The sequence below is a fragment of the Entelurus aequoreus genome, linkage group LG15 (assembly GCF_033978785.1).
Source record: "Entelurus aequoreus isolate RoL-2023_Sb linkage group LG15, RoL_Eaeq_v1.1, whole genome shotgun sequence".
In the NCBI taxonomy this organism is placed as follows: Eukaryota; Metazoa; Chordata; class Actinopteri; order Syngnathiformes; family Syngnathidae; genus Entelurus; species Entelurus aequoreus.
The window spans coordinates 27433452-27452099 of record NC_084745.1 but is presented as its reverse complement, the minus strand read 5'-3'; the positions used below and the strand labels follow the sequence as shown (position 1 = coordinate 27452099).

General features: G+C 38.8%; 1 long non-coding RNA gene across 1 annotated transcript; it reads right to left on the bottom strand.

Annotated features, from left to right (window-relative positions):
- Window positions 1-1916: 1916 nt before the first annotated feature.
- Window positions 1917-2513, bottom strand: LOC133630425 (uncharacterized). The gene is made up of 3 exons (XR_009821253.1): window positions 2344-2513; window positions 2174-2242; window positions 1917-1978 (listed from the first exon to the last, which is right to left on the bottom strand). It is a non-coding gene; the product is annotated as an uncharacterized LOC133630425 (long non-coding RNA).
- Window positions 2514-18648: the final 16135 nt, after the last annotated feature.

Here is an 18648-nt window from a genome sequence, read left to right as displayed (position 1 = left end):
CAGATGTCCAGAATACTGTGGAACTTTGCAATGAAAACAGAGCTGTTTGTATTGTGATACAATGTGTCCGAATACTTCCGCTTCAACCATCGACGTCACTCGCAAACATCATCATACATAGACGTTTTCAACCGGAAGTTTCCCGGGAAATTTAAAATTGCACTTCATAAGTTAACCCGGCCGTATTGGCATGTGTTGCAATGTTAAGATTTCATCATTGATGTATAAACTATCAGACTGCGTGGTCGGTAGTAGTGGGTTTCAGTAGTCCTTTAAAGTCCATTAGTCAAATTATGACACATGCATGTCCACCAGTGGCCACTAGGGGGAAGAGTGACGCTTCTGCAGATGTGTGTCAGTTAGTGTCCTGCAGGCCTGACCTAGTAGACGATGTGCGACCCCAAAGCAGAAGACAAACATAAACACCCACCCGCCTCCCTAACATCCACTTTGTGTTTATTTTTGCCATCTTCTTGCTGTTTGACCTTCTCTCTGGTGTAATCACCAGCCAGGTGTGACTTTGCAAGGAGAGCCTTCATTACTAATAGTGTAAATACATGGTGCACATTCCAACTGCTCGGGGTGGAATCTTCACATCAGTGAGCCCAGCACCTGCCTGTGGCTGATACGTGTGTGCGTGTGTGCGTGTATATGTCGAGCACTTCAGGTGACGTCTCGGAGAGAGACAGAATGAGGACGTCACAGGTGAATGCTTTTGTTCAAGCTGACAAGTTGATGCACACACACACACACACACACACACACACACACACACACACACACACCACACACACACACACACACACACACACACACACACACACACACACACACACACACACACACACACACACATATGCTTTGCATGTGCTCCCTCATATGCATGAAATGATGTCTTGCGCACGCACACACACACACACACACACACCCACACACACACACACACACACACACACACACACACACACACACACACACACACACACACACACACACACACACACACACACATGCATACATGTGCTCTCTCATATGCATGAAATTATGTATTGTACACACACACACACACACATGTTGGTTATCATTTGGAATGGGGACCAAGTTTGTGATCATCACTTGTGGGGACAAAGGAAACATATATTAGTTTTAACTAAGGATGGATGCCATACAGAATCACAGTACTATTAATCCCAGGATAACAAATGTTTCACTTTTAAAGAAAATACATTTTCTCTTTTACCAATATTTGAAACACATAAACAAAGTAACCCAAATTTCCCTGTTGTGGCATCAATAAAGGATTATCTTATCTTACCTTAAACCACAGAAATAAAATACAAACTCATTTAAACTTTTTTTTTACTTATTATTTTTAACAACATTGAACATAAAGAACATAAAAAAACTGTTCTACTTAACCAGTCTTGCTGATTATCTCTTAATCAACTATTTTACCTGTAATCTCCTTTTGTAGGCCGTAATGCGGTTGTACACATAGAACTTCAATGCTCCTGGTTTTGGAGAGCTTCCGGTTCGGCCCTCAAACATTTTAAACAGTCACTCTTTGCTGGTACAATACCAGAAGGGATGAATCGCTTCATGTGCTTCTCGACAGCCTTCACCTCTTTCTGTGTCCAGGGTCTTCTTTTCTGGGCAGCTTTTCCTGCAAGTGACCATACAAAATATGTGTATGAAAATAAAAGAAATAAAAGAAGATTAAGAAATGAAGTTATACATTTGTTTCCTATAATGTCTCTAACCCACAGAGAACAACGCATACATATGCATTTGCATTATTTATGAGAAAACAAAGACTGATAAAACTTGACTAAAAAAACAGTTTATGTATATAGTTTACCTTTGGAAGAATGTCTCACTGCATGATCACCTGAGGATACCTCCTCTTCTTTTGAAAGTTGTGTCAGTCTCTTGGGGGGTGGGATTGCTTCCTCATCAGTGGTTGGAAAGGCCCCCTCTTCTGTTGGTTCAATGTAATAAACATTCAGTGTTATGCTTACCATAGGCCACATGCATTTCTGGAGTGCTAACCAAATGGAATTTCAGAAAAAATTCAAAATAATAGAATATTAAGACATATATTGTCATTAAAACTACTGCAAATACTGTCGAATACATTTAATAAACCACAAAAATTAGTATTGACATTACATACCATTATCAGGAAATGAACAGTTTTCGTCCTCTCTGGTAAGATCTTCCTCTTCAGTTTCCACAACACTTTCTGTGGGAGACATACCATGTTAAGCTTATAATGGAGTTCAAACCAAACAAAAGGATGGAAAAAAATTATAGACAAAGGAAACAACAAAGATGACAACATACCATTAGGACCAATTGTGATTTCATCTAAGTTCTTGCCATGGAACTCTGATAATCGACCTTGCTCGAGTGCCATCAAAACTTTGCTGATTTTTGCCAGCTGCAGTGTCTTTTCAGGGAGTCTATAGAACTTGCGATGGATTCTAATATCATGGCCAAGAAAGTTGGCCAGCTGGTCCATCTCTGTATCTGTCATGTTTAGCACAGTTGAAAGGGTGGCAGCATGTTTTCGTAGATTCGTGGATGAAAGGAACACAGGACACTTTGCATGACATGCTTTTGCATAGTCTCGTATGCAGGCAGAACCACGGAAATGCGTCATCGCTGTGGGTCTTGCAAACAGGTAAGTGTTGTCTTTGAAAACCCCACAAATTTCTCTGTACTTAACGAAAAGTTCTAATGCACACACCATTTTTGGAGTCAAGAGAATAGGAACAGGTCTGCCTCGTTTTCCCCTGATGACAATCCTTGAAAAATGTCTGCAGAGTTTTTTTTTCCACTTCAGAGAGAGCCCAATCAACATCTTCATGAGGATCAGTTGTGTCTCTTGACAAAAAAGCCAACAAGGGCATGGCTGCTACCTCTCCTTCTCTTCGTCTGTTAAAGAGGATGATCTGTGTCAAACATACTTTTGTCAGGTCTGACCAGGCCTTTGTGGAAGAATTTTCAGATAGCGCACTGCTGCACTCATCATGCATTTGACTGAGAAACTGATGCATTTTTTGAACATCCTCAGTGAAGTGCATAAGTTGTGGTGCATTCCACTTTCCTTCAGCTGTGTTCCTCAGGGCTGTTGCAGAGATCAACTCGTTCCACTTCTCACGATAGACATCTTGGAACTGAGTGGCATTCCTTACCAGCGCTTCATTGTTCATTATCAAACCTTGTGCTTTCAAGAGTTTGCTGACTTTAACCAGGGAATTCCAAAGTTTATTTGACAGTGATGGAATGCAGAATTTGTTAGTGTCACTATCAAAGCCACAAGTACATTTGACAGCTTTGACCATCTCCAAGTAGTTCTTATGATTCGCAAAATCCTCCATTTCTTTCAAGGTAGTTACTCTCCTGGTATTATGAATCAGTCTTTCTAATTCCCGCATCTTCTCTCTGACACATTGTTGATTTTTTTGCTGACATACCACTTTTGTTCAACAGGTGCTGCTCAACATCTGTGATGACATGGTCATCTTTTATTATTTATGTGATAGGATCAGGAATCATGGCACTTATTACTCCCCACAGTTGTTTGGATACACTTGAAGACACAGGCCCAGTATATGTGCACATGGACTGGACACGGTCCTTTCCTGGTTTTCGGGTGACTGATGCAGGTTTGAGGCGACAACTTTGCATGTGTCTCCACAGTACCTTTCTGGTAAACAGTCATTGGCAATATGCACAGTGTATAAAATCATTTCCATTAGCCTCCTTAGGTGGTCGTTTGAATGGCACTAGTTTACCCTTTCCTGACTCCCTAATAGCAGCATTGTGAGCATAGTTCCCTTTATTACGAATATTCTCTAGCTGCGTCCTTCTCTCCATGGAACTCGTTGGAAAGCTAAGAGCTGTGGCTACTTCCAGTGTTTTTGTGTGCACTTCCTACATGACTTTCCATCTTGGCATAAGGCTTAATGCAATGCAAGCAATAATATATTTTGTTGTAAACTCTATTTCCATGTTTTTTGAGGGGAGCACAAACAACTACGGTGTCAATTGTTTCCTGACTTGAGCAGGGTTCCTCTGTTCCAGTGTCATCAGGTGTTATGCTGTTTATGGCCAAGTCCATGTGGTCTACTGTTGTGCTGTCACAGGCTGGAGGACTTATTGAGCCAGGACATCTGTCTTTCCTCTAAAATGTGTGAAACAAAATCAATGTGAGGTTTTTAAAATATCCTAAATCTCCAATGTCAATCATACCTATACATATAACTTCTTAGAAGTCCTTATAGACAACCAATTAGCATTAAAGTAGAGCTACTTTGACTATAAACCAGTCCAAATGAAAAGAAAAAAGCAACACAAAGTGATTCAAAAGGTTTCTAGGAGCAAGGCTGATGTTCTTAATTAAATGCACCTGTTGGTAAATGTTCTCTAAGTTGCCACCCAAAAAATATATCCTTAACTCTTTGTAGTAAAATATATACGTTCCAGTCCAAATGAAAAGAAAAAAGCAATGCAAAGTGATTCAAAAGGTTTCTAGGAGCAAGGCTGATGTTCTTAATTAAATGCACCTGATGGTAAAGGTTATCTCAGTTGCCCTCAAACAAATATATCCTTAACTCTTTGTAGTAAAATATATAAGTTGAGATGACAATACAATTAGTATAGGCTTTTTGTGAAAACAACATTGTTAAAACTTTTTGGCTTAACTTGACAAATTGTTATTGTACAAATGATAGTCAATATTCCCATTTATAAGAAAGATGTGCTTGCCTTTTGGTTTAAACAGCTTATTTTTGTATCCCATTAGCCGACATCTCCTGCAAACGAACCACCTTTGTTATGGGGACCAGGTGGAAGTGATTAACTATACACGGAAGGACAAGGTGGAAGTGATTAACTACACACGTAAGAGGTATGAGAAGAAAGGCGAGTGCAGTACCAGCTACAACCCGATGAGGGGGCTGCTGTGCAAATGTCTCACACTCAAACTAACCAGTAAACATGTTTTATGGGCTAAAGCTTAAAAATCACTTAGGCATCTTCAGAATGGATCTGACTATCATTTAAAAAGGTTTCCCTTTAGGAGACCTGTTTTTTTGTCCCCACACTGTCAAAGGTCCCCTAAAGGTGACTGTTTGAACAGAGCGATGTCCCCATTAAGCAAGCATTGTCAGAACACACACACACATACACACACAAACACACACACACACACACACACACACACACACACACACACACACACACACACACACACACACACACACACACACACACACACACACACACACTTATATTTGTTACCTTCTTGAGACCGCCGAATAATGCCTCCCTCTTTAGGACCACCCTTTCGAGATATATAAAGATTTGTATTTACAACATTAATAACATATACAAACTACGCAAATATAAAAAAGTTTGTTTTGAAAAATGAGTTGGAATTTCACAAGAAAAAGGTCACAATTTCACAAGAACAACTTAGAGTTTTGGCAGTGTTATAATAAAAGTTGTGATTTTATTCAACACAAGTCCAAATTTTACAAGAAAAACTGAACATGTGTGCAATTATTATGATAAAAGTTGGAATTTTACTCAATAACAGTCGCAATTTTATGAAAAGAGTCATAATTTTACTCAACAAAAGTCACAATTTTATGAGGAAACTGTAAAATGTAGGCAATATTATAATAATAATCGGAATTTTAAGAGAATTTGTTCCCAGTATTATAAGAAAAACGTCGACACATTGTGAGAAAAAGACTGCTTTTAGTTACCGGTAATTTATTTTGTATTTATATTTTGTTTGTAATGGGTTTTTAATCTTCATTACTTACTTCAAGTTATTACAGTATGCTTCTATATACATATTTTTTTTTTTTTTAAATTAATTTAAGTTTCTAGATATATAAAGATTTGTATTTACAACATTAGTAATATATACATACTATGCAAATATAAAAAAGCTTGTTGTGAAAAATGAGTTGGAATTTCACAAGAAAAACTTAGAATTTTGGCAGCGTTGTAATAAAAGTTGTGATTTTACTCAACGCAAGTCAAAATTTTACAAGAAAAACTGAACATTTGTGCAATTATTATGATAAAAGTTGGAATTTTACTCAATAACAGTCAGAATTTTACCAGAAAAGCTTAGAATTTGGGCCATTTTATGAAAAGAGTCGTAATTTTACTCGACAAAAGTCACAATTTTATAAGAAAACTGTAAAATGTAGGCAATATAATAATAATCGGAATTTCACTCGGCAAAATTAGGACAAAAGTAATCATTTTACTCAAAAAATGTCACTATTTTACAAGAACAAGAGAAAAATTGGCAATATTGTGATAAAAGTCAGAATTTTATATGACAAATGTCACCATTTTACATTAAAAAGTAATAATTTTAAGAGACAATATTGTAATATTACATAAACAGAATTAATATGAAAATTGGTTCCCAATTTTATCAAAAAAAAAGTTGACACTGAGAAAAACTAGTGAATTTATTTTTGTATTTATTTTTTGTTTGTAATTTGGTTTTAATCTTCATTACTTACTTAAAGTTATTACAGTATGTCTCTATATACATTTTATTTTATTTTTTTAATTAATTTTGGCCACAGGGGGTGCATTTCAATTTCTTACACACAATTGTTATTACATATGTTGGCCAGAGGGGGAGCACTTCAATTTTTTACACACAATTGTTATTACATATGTTGGCCAGAGGGGGAGCACTTCAATTTTTTACACACACTTATTATTTCATATGTTGACCAGAGCGGAGCACTTTTAAAACCGACACAAAGTAAATTTGAAAAATCCCTCCTTTTTGGGACCACCCTAACTTTGATAGATTTCACCCACAACGGTGAAAATTAGATCTCTATTTTTTGTTTTTAGTAATGTGCTTAAGGCCGATGACAAACGAGTCACGAACCACAGATGGCCCCTGTGCCGCACTTTGGGCAACCCAGCTGTAAAAGCTAACTGTTAATGGCCACTATACCGTAGTGTATTTGTTCATTTTATGGGACGCGGGTTGTCTTACGTCAGCACCAGAAGTCGTAAAATCAGCTGTTCACCTGGCGGGTTTTTTCGGGGACGAACAGGGAAGTCCTTCTTTAGATGCCATCTTGTTTTATCATATATTGCTGCCTTTGCACCTGTCAATGTTTACTTTTGTATGCACATTAAATCAACAAAAAAACCTGACTTTGGAGCAATGTTCACAGACTCTAGTATTTGTCTCTCTATTAGATGCAATAGTGTTCCGTATTGGGACCATGATTTCGGTCCTAACTTGTTCACCGGTCCTCATATGGAAGGTACTTTTCCTTGTTGATGTCTCAAGAAGGGTAGAAATACAAGAACACACACACACACACACACACACACACACACACACACACACACACACACACACACACACACACACACACACACACACACACACACACACACACACACACACACACACACACACACACACACACACACACACACTCACACACACACACACGCACACACACGTATCTCAGCGGGAGACAGCTGGCTCACCTGCACTAATATGCATGAATAGCCAAGACCCATCTCCAGGAGCACTGACCGTTCAATATCTGACAGTACATCATGAGCTGTGTGTGACAGAAATGTTAGCAATATTCCATGAATTTGCTCATTGCAACACATTGCAGTAATGTAACAGAAACAAATATAATAGACATGTCTATGATAGTATAAATGGTTGTTCACTGTGAGATGAATGCAAATAATGATAACATTCCTCTGCATATAATTTTTCTACAATATACTAAAATTGGAGTTTCCGAGCAGGAATATAATCAATATCCATCAAGATGAAGCTTAGTAAACACTACACATTTCTGTCATGGCCGAATGCTGACACAGCACATCTTCGACGGTCACAAGTACTCACAGCAGGTAAAAAGGGAGGCAGCAAGGTCCTGCAGTGAAAAGTTTCCTATTCATTATTGTTGTGATGATAAGTTCTATTTATGGAACCTTTGTATGCAAGAGCAGTGATCAGTGTTGTGAAAGCACATTCCAACTAATTCAGTCAAGCACCCCCAACATGTACAGCAGGGGGCCTATTGTTAAAGGAAAATAATCAACAGCTCAAAGCATGCTGAATTCAAACAGACATTACCCTTAAATTCCATTAGCAATATTGACTTTTTTATGAATGATATCACACATTAGGGCTAGGTTTAGTTTGCAAGCACATTGGTACAACACAATGCCCCTAAAGCTGACCAACACGCCGGATTGTAGTCAGCTGGAGGCGTGTCTTAATGAAATAAAACAATGGATGTCCGCTAACTTTTTGCAACTCAACACTAAGAAAACCGAAATGCTGATTATCGGTCCTGCTAGACACCGCAATCTATTTAATAATACCACCTTAACATTTGACAACCAAACAATTACACAAGGCGACTCGGTAAAGAATCTGGGTATTATCTTCGACCCAACTCTCTCGTTTGAGTCACACATTATAAATAAATAAATGGGTTATACTTGTATAGCGCTTTTCTACCTTCAAGGTACTCAAAGCGCTTTGACAGTATTTCCACATTTACACACACATTCACACACTGATGGCGGGAGCTGCCATGCAAGGCGCTAACCAGCAGCCATCAGAGGCAAAGGGTGAAGTGTCTTGCCCAAGGACACAACGGACGTGACTAGGAAGGTAGAAGGTGGGGATTGAACCCCAGTATCCAGCAACACTCCGATTGCTGGCACAGCCACTCTACCAACTTCGCCACGCCGTCCCTTAAGAGTGTTACTAAAACGGCCTTCTTTCATCTCCGTAATATTGCAAAAATTTGTTCCATTGTGTCCACTAGCGACGCTGAGATCATTATTCATGCGTTCGTTACGTCTCGTCTCGATTACTGTAACGTATTATTTTCGGGTCTCCCTATGTCTAGCATTAAAAGATTACAGTGGGTACAAAATGCGGTTGCTAGACTTTTGACAAAAACAAGAAAGTTTGATCATATTACGCCTATACTGGCTCACCGGCACTGGCTTCCTGTGCACTTAAGATGTGACTTTAAAGTTTTACTACTTACGTATAAAATACTATATGGTCTAGCTCCAGCCTATCTTGCCGATTGTATTGTACCATATGTCCCGGCAAGAAATCTGCGTTCAAAGAACTATGGCTTATTAGTGATTCCCAGAGCCCAAAAAAAGTCTGCGGGCTATAGAGCGTTTTCTATTCGGGCTCCAATACTATGGAATGCCCTCCCGGTAACAGTTAGAGATGCTACCTCAGTAGAAGCATTAAAGTCCCGTCTTAAAACTCATTTGTATACTCTAGCTTTTAAATAGACCCCCTTTTTAGACCAGTTGATCTGCCGTTTCTTTTCTTCTCTCTTCTGCTCCCCTCTCCCTTGGGGAGGGGGAGTTGCACAGGTCTGGTGGCCATGGATGAAGTGCTGGCTGTCCAGAGTCGGGACCCCGGGTGGACCGCTAGCCTGTGCATCGGTTGGGGACATCTCTGCGCTGCTGACCCGTCTACGCTCGGGACGGTTTCCTGCTGGCCCCACTATGGACTGGACTCTTGCTGATGTGTTGGATCCACTATGGACTGGACTTTCACAATATTATGTCAGACCCACTCGACATCCATTGCTTTCGGTCTCCCCTAGAGGGGGGGTGGTTACCCACATATGCGGTCCTCTCCAAGGTTTCTCATAGTCATTCACATCGACGTCCCACTGGGGTGAGTTTTTCCTTGCCCGTATGTGGGCTCTGTACCGAGGATGTCGTTGTGGCTTGTGCAGCCCTTTGAGACACTTGTGATTTAGGGCTATATAAATAAACATTGATTGATTGATTGATTGAATTCCCCAGAAACCCCATAATATGAACATTAAACACATTTTCATGTGTGTTATATGTAAAATACATATATATGACGAATGAAATGCATTGAAGTCGCTCCAAGCTATTTCTTAATAGTGTTTCTCCCTTTCTTTATCAAAGTGTTGGCACTCACAACTTTATTTGGCTTCATGGTGGCTTATTTTGCTGTACTCAGAGAATGTTCGAAAGCCCGTTCGTCTATTGCTCAGAGTTAAATAGTGCACTTAAACACCTCAGACACAGAGTTGTTTATTGTTCTGAGTGTGTCTAATGAACAAATAAAAAACACACACAGAATACAGATGATACAAAGATAATATTCCAAGTCCAACTGTCCATTCTTCACAGACTGAGTCACCAACGTGCAGGATTCTTTTTTTGGACATTAAATTCAGTGCTATGACATGACATGTGACTTTCTTGTTGCTTTACACACCTTTGTGTTATCATAACAGAAGGTGTGTCATCAAAGAATATCCCACTGAAAATGTTAATACGTTAATCAACCGCCCGAATGCAGCTGAGATAGGCTCCAGCACCCCTCGTGACCCCGAGAGGGACAAGCGGTAGAAAATGGATAGAGGGATGGATAAATGGAAATATGCTTGGATTCGGAACTAATTACCTTGTGAGATTTTATCCAAAAAGCATTTTCTAATGTTATTCCCAATGACCATTTTGTCGACAGTGATGTATGGAGGGTCAAATGGGACTAAATTAAATCAATCAATTAATCTTTAAATACTTACTTAAATGGTAAATGGTCAGTATGTTATATAGTCCTTTTATATACATGCACAATACCCAAAGTGCTTTACACTCTACGTCACATTCACATTCACACAATGATGACTTAAATGTGTCAAGTGTGTTAAATGTAATTATAGTTGGAGTTAAATACATAAATGTGTCATTAATGTATTAAATATAAAAAACACATTTAATTATTTGATATTTGAATCATCTAAACAGTTTCTTCATTCTTTAATAATTTATTCATCATGAAATAATCAATTAAAGAGGGAAATAACCAAATCATGGATTAATTAACTCATAAAAAAAGCAATAATTATTTTAATCATTAAATAAATGAATTTTGAAATTATTAATATAATAAATATTCTTCAAAATTAAATGAATTAACGTCACATTAAAGAACATAATGTCATGGCTGTCTTGAGTTTCCAATAATTTCTACAACTCTTATTTTTTTGTGATAGAGTGATTGGAGCACATACTTGTTTGTCACAAAAAACATTCATGAAGTTTAAGACTTTTATGAATTTATTATGGGTCTACTGAAAATGTGACCAAATCTGCTGGGTCAAAAGTATACATACAGCAATGTTAATATTTGGTGACATATCCCTTGGCAAGTTTCACTGCAGTAAGGCGCTTTTGGTAGCCATCCACAAGCTTCTGGCAAGCTTTTGGTTGAATTTTTGACCAAAATTTGTTGGTTTTTCATACACGGACTTGTTTCTTCAGCATTGTCCACACGTTTAAGTCAGGACATTGGGAAGGCCATTCTAAAACCTTAATTCTAGCCTGATTTAGCCATTCCTTTACCACCCTTGACGTGTGTTTGGGGTCATTGTCCTGTTGGAACACCCAACTGCGCCCAAGACCCAACCTCCAGGCTGATGATTTTAGGTTGTCCTGAAGAATTTGGAGGTTATCTTCCTTTTTCATTGTCCCATTTACTCTCTGTAAAGCACCAGTTCCATTGGCAGCAAAACAGGCCCAGAGCATAATACTACCACCACCATGCTTGATGGTAGGAATGGTGTTCCTGGGATTAAAGGCCTCACCTTTTCTCCTCCAAACATATTGCTGGGTATTGTGGCCAAACAGCTCAATTTTTGTTTCATCTGACCACAGAACTTTCCTCCAGAAGGTCTTATCTTTGTTCATATGATGTCAGATGAAACAAAAATGTGCAGAAATACTGACAAATAGCTACAAATGTGCACTTCATTCACTAACGGTGTTACAAAAAAGATCAGTTAGACTGATACATTATGTTGAATATAGAGAACATAAAAACACTTTATTAATTGAATCAAAAATATTGAAATTCAACAAATTTGGTAAAATTGCAAACAGCTAAAATTATGTACAAAGCAAACTATAATCTGCTACCCAAGAATGTACAACAATTCTTCTCAACTAGAACCTTAGAGTAAAAACTATGCACATACAACATTTAAGACCTTTAGCATATCAGTATGTGGAATTAAACTATGGAATGGATTAAGCAAAGAAGTTAAACAATGTACTGATATGATCCAGTTTAAGAGGTTGTTCAAGTTTATAGTGCTGACAAAGTACAAGAAAGAAGAATTATGAGAAATACCTTCAACCTTATTGAAAAGGAGATAATCTTCATCTCAGTATGTTTATCTTTCCTCAGCATATCTGCATATTGAGAACGAAATAGGCACTGACACTACCCATATCCACGTAGGTTTTATTTGTCGAAAATATACTTTTCCCTGTCAGTTCAATGACACAACGACATACAGGCTAACGGGCATATATTTTCCCTGTGAGCCTATATGTTAATTCGCCATTGACCGGGCTAGCATACTAAGCTACACTAGTGTGATGGTGCTTTGCTCCTAAGCATTCGTTGCACAAACATACTAGCTTTGTTAGACAAGATCATAGACTGTATTGGACAATATAGTTTACATACAAAATGTCCATTTCCAATTATTACAAGTAATAAGAAAACATAAATGCCTGACTTACCTATCAAGGAGGAAATTAGCAAGTTTGGCATCAGATGAAAAAATCTTCTTCGCCGTCAGTCGTCTCCATCTTTCAAAGGCATCCCCAATACAAATCCTTGTTTTGTTCCTGGCTTTCTCATGAATAAGTTGAGAATCATAACGACACCTTTTAGGTTTACTAAGGTCTGACATGTTTAGTAACTTTACCAGTGGCAGTAGCCAGACGAAGGTGGCGGTGCGTAACTGGCAACCTGGATGTGACATACTCACGGACTTTCTAATTGGTCAAATGGTGGGGGGCGAGCATCGAAATTAAAACAATAACAAGATTTCGGGGCTGTAAATCTAATTTTGAAATGAGCATATCCCGGCTTAACTACTGTTATCAGTTATAAAGGTGTTCGAAAACAACATGATTTATTAATGCCCGTTGACATATCAGGGCCATTTAATGATGACTTGACATGAAATTATTACATATGGCTCCTTTAATTCCAATTGGAATTAAATACACATTTAAGTAATTATTTATTTCTTCAAGTTTGTCCCATCTGACCTTTTATGGTGATGAGCCAACAGAGCTGTTTTTTTTGTCCAGCTCAGGTGATCTGGCTAACGTCCTAAATGAGGACTAGTGAAGGTGACCTCATGTAATAGTACTTTTTTTTAATCCTCGGTAAAGAAGCAAATGAAGAGCCAGACTTATCTGAAATGAGCATTTTCCTCCAGGAGGTGTCAGGCATTAAAAGCAAAGCTATTGGACTTAAAGTCTGCAAGTTGCGTCATTTTAATGCCAACCACATGCTGAATGCATAAATAAAAATGTGTCTACTAAAGTACTCCCAATTCCACCTTAAAGGTGGTGGTGATCAAAGGCAAGTGTCCAAAAGAGGCATCTCTGAGAACCTGAAGCTGTTTGAAGCAGAACCTTGCGGAGAGTTCTTGGATATGTTTTGCCTTTAGCTCATGCATGCTTGAAGGGTGATCTTTGCTGCCAGATGTTGCAGGAACATCCCAAACATTTTTAAAGGTCGCTTTCCATGAATGTTGTCTCAAGAGTGCTGCTGTTCATTAACTTTCCTACTGTCGAATGACCTCATTCATTCCCTATTGCGTCTCCGTCTGCCCCCGCCTGTCCGTGTTTATTCCCTTTATAGGTGAGAGCATTCATAGTTCCTCAAGGTCTATCTTCTTCCTAAATGCAAATTAATTTCATGCTCGAATCCTCAAAGTATCTTTTACAGTTTGTCCCCTCCTCTTCCTTCACATCTTCAGGCCACTGTGAGAATTAAGAGCAGAGAACGCCCGGGAGAAAAAGATAGTGTAAGCTAAATTAAGTTGCATCACAGGCAGCAAGTTGACACTTTATGACAATCAAAGAAGGAGTTGAGGCATGAAGTCCGATGTATGCAGGTACGCTTTTGTCAGTTATTTCATCAACCGGGGGTTAGACAAGACACCATAGTTCACTCATGCATCGTATTTATGGGGAGATATTTGCAAACAAAAATAAATAGATTTCAAAAACATTTGCAAATAAAATAATGGATTTGAAATAAAAACTAAACAATTATATTTTCAATCGAAAAAAGTTTTGGTTGCAAATTAATATTTTGTTTAAAAATGTTTTTTTGTTACAAGAATGTTTTGGGTTAAAAATTATATTTTTGGTTGCAAATGTTTATTTTTGGTTGCAGATGGGTTTTTTTCTTTCATATTTTTGGTTGCACATTTCTTTCTTACATATTTTTGGGCTGCAAATATTTTGTAAATTTTTTTGGTTGCAAATCTTTTTTTTTTTTAGTTATAAATCTTTTTGGGTGCAAATGATCTTTGGGTTACAAATCTTTTTTTTTTTGGCTGCAAATAATTTCTTTGGTTGCAAATGTTGTTTTTCCTTTATTTGGTTGCAAACATTTTTTGGGGTAACACATTTTAACTTATTTGGTAACAAATATTTGTTTGGGTTGCAAATATTTTTTTTGGTTACAACATTTTTTTTTGTGGTTGCAAATCCAACCATCCATCCATTTTCTACCGCTTATTCCCTTCGGGGTCGCGGGGGGCACTGGAGCCTATCACAGCTACAATCGGGCGGAAGGCGGGGTACACCCTGGACAAGTCGCCACCTCATCGCAGGGCCAACACAGATAGACAGACAACATTCACACTCACATTCCCACACTAGGGCCAATTTAGTGTTGCCAATCAACCTATCCTTTTTTTGGTTAAATTACTTAAAGTTAGAGTCCCAATGATAGTCACACACACACACTAGGTGTGGTGAAATTACCATCTGCATTTGACCCATCCCCATGTTCACCCCCTGGGAGGTGAGGGGAGCAGTGAGCAGCAGCGGTGGCCGCGCCCGGGAATCATTTTTGGTGATTTAACCCCCAATTCCAACCCTGGACTGGACTCCCGCTGATGTGTTGGATCCACTGTGGACTGGACTTTCACAATGTTATGTCAGACCCACTCGACATCCATTGCTTTCGGTCTCCCCTAGAGGAGGGAGGGAGGGGGGGGGGTTACCCACATATGCGGTCCTCTCCAAGGTTTCTCATAGTCATTCACCGACGTCCCACTGGGGTGAGTTTTTCCTTGCCCGTATGTGGGCTCTGTACCGAGGATGTCGTTGTGGCTTGTACAGCCCTTTGAGACACTTGTGATTTAGGGCTATATAAATAAACATTGATTGATTGATTGATTAATGCTGAGTGCCAAGCAGGGAGGCAATGGGTCACATTTTTATAGTCTTTGGTATGAATCAGCCGGGGTTTGAGCTCACGACCTACCAATCTCAGGGCAGACACTCTAACCACAAGGCCACTGAGCAGATTATGACTCAACTTCAAACCTGTTGGCGGGGCCTCCTCTGATCAATATGTTAGGAGTTATTTTTGGTCAGTATCGCTCACCCTAGTCTTTGATATTTTCACTCCAATTGTGTTGAGCGCAAAAGTAGTTAGAATAGAATAGAATCGTCCGAGCCTGACCTTCGAACATATTGCTCAGAGGAGGCCCCGCCCACAGGATTGTAGTTGAGTTGTAACCAAAAAAGATTTGCAACCATAGCTTTTGTTTGAAAATCTTTTTTTATTTATTTAAAGTAAATTTTTTTCAGTTTAAAAACCTTTTTTTTGTTTGGTTGAATGAAAAGACACAATTCTCTCCATGCGTATTTGTATCATTACATGCTTCCGACTTTGGAGGAACATTTTGCGAAAGTTAATTTTCCCTCCCGGTGAGGTGCAAAAGCATAATCGGGTGACTTTTTTGTGTAAAAACTCTAGAGCCCTGACCTCAACTCCATCAAACACCGACCATGATTACCGTAACTAGACATTTTTGAGTGTGCCTCCGGGAACATAAGGGTCATTCCACCAAATCTGTGACATTTGCATGTTGAGGAAATCAAACGCATAAATGCACAAATAAATGAACTGCACTTATCCCCAGGTTCTCCTTTTAAAAAGACAAACAATACATAACTTCTCATCGTAAGGGTAGAAATTATTCTAATGTTATTATAATGAATACTAAGTTTGGTAACACTTTAGTATGGGGAACATATTCACCATTAATTAGTTGCTTATTAACATGCAAATTAGGAACATATTGGCTCTTAATTAGTCATTATTAAGTACGTATTAATGTCTTATTCTGCATGGCCTTATTATACAACCAGTAAGCCATTAACTAAGAGTCTTCCCTCAATATCCTCAGAATTATTGCTGATTAGTACTAAGTAAGGAAGTTGCTGTATAGGATTTTCCCTTTAATACCACTTAATGAATATGGTCTGTTCTTACATAACAAAACACAAAACTACAATAACCCTAACCCTTAAGTCTTTGTTACTTACAATATGTTCCCCTAGTGTCCAAATAACTCTAAATTAAAGGCCTACTGAAATGAATTTTTTAAATTTAAATGGGAATAGCAGATCCATTCTATGTGTCATACTTGATCATTTCGCGATATTGCCATATTTTTAGTGAAAGGATTTAGTAGAGAAAATCAACGATAAAGTTCGCAACTTTTGCTCGCTGATAAAAAAAAGCCTTGCCTGTACCGGAAGTAGCGTGACGTCACAGGAGGTAATATTCCTCACAATTTTCCTTTGTTTACAATGGAGCGAGAGAGATTCAGAGCGACAAAGCGACGATTACCCCATTAATTTGAGCGAGGATGAAAGATTTGTGGATGAGGAACGTTAGAGTGAAAAACTAGAGAGGCAGTGATGGACGTATCTTTTTTCGCTCTGACCGTAACTTAGGTACAAGCTGGTTCATTGGATTCCACACTCTCTCCTTTTTCTATTGTGGATCACGGATTTGTATTTTAAACCACCTCGGATACTATATCCTCTTGAAAATGAGAGTTGAGCACGCGAAATGGACATTCAAAGTGACTTTTATCCCCACGACAATACATCGGTGACACACTTAGCTACTGAGCTAACGTGACAGCAACGTTCTCAAATGCAGATAGAAACAAAATAAATAAACCCCTGACTGGAAGGATAGACAGAAGATCAACAATACCATTAAACCATGTACATGTAACTACACGGTTACATCAACAGCCGTGCTCACCTGCGTTCCAGCGATCGACGGCGCGACGAAGGACTTCACCCATCATCGACGAAGCTCTTTAGCATGAGCTAACGTGATAGCATCTGTCTCAAATGCAGATAGAAACAAAATAAATAAATCCCTGACTGGAAGGATAGACAGAAGATCAACAATACTATTAAACCATGTACATGTAACTACACGGTTAAAAATTATCAGCCTGGTAAAGCTTAACAATGCTGTTGCTAACGACGCTAAGGCTAATTTAGCAACTTAGCAACCGGACCTCACAGAGCTATGATAAAAACATTAGCGCTCTACCTACGCCAGCCAGCCCTCATCTTCCCATCAACAGCCGTGCTCACCTGCGTTCCAGCGATCGACGGCGCGACGAAGGACTTCATCCGTGGGTTTGGCGGCTAGCATCGGCTAGGCGTCTGCTAAGTAAGAAGTCCTTGTTGTGTTGCTACAGCCAGCCGCTAATACACCGATCGATCCCACCCACAACGTTTTTCTTTGCAGCCTCCATTGTTCATTAAACAAATTGCAAAAGATTCACCAACACAGATGTCCAGAATACTGTGGAATTATGAAATGAAAACAGAGCTTTTTCTACGGGCTCCAAATACTTCCCTTGCCCTCGTGACGTCACACGCATACGTCAGCATAATAAAACGTTTTTAACCGGAAGTGTGGCGGGAAATTTGAAATTGCACTTTATAAGTTAACCCGGCCGTATTGGCATGTGTTGCAATGTTAAGATTTCATCATTGATATATAAACTATCAGACTGCGTGGTCGGTAGTAGTGGGTTTCAGTAGGCCTTTAAATATTTGTTACTTAGAATATATTCCCCATACCAGAGGTGGGACCAAGTCATTGTTTTGCAAGTCATAAGTAAGTCTCAAGTCTTTGCCCTCAAGTATCGAGTCAAGTCCCAAGTCAAGACAGGCAAGTCCCGAGTCAAGTCCAAAGTCAAGACTGGAAAGTCTCATGTCAAGTCCCAAGTCCTGCATTTTGAGTTTTTAGTCCTTTCAAGTCATTTTAACCACAGACTAATATCTTAACACAGATTGTGTATGCTTTTAAAACGCTGTATTTATTTATTAAAAAAAGTGCATTTGAAATTGCAGGAAAAAAAAAATAGTGCTAACATTGCACTTCATAATAGCACTATTAACCAATCATTTTAATCATTTAACTCATTCCTTTACAGAATAAACACATTTGAAAATACAAGTGCAACTGTACTTATTTGCACAAAAGTGTTAACATTGTATTTCCATGGCATATTGCATTGTAACTAGTTCCACAGCAGTTTATATCCTGTTCTTACCTTATCTCAGCCTCAACAACCTGGAGCTGAACGCCCAGAAAACAGTGGAGATGATCATGGACTTCAGGAAAGTCACAGCCCCACCATCCCCCCTCAC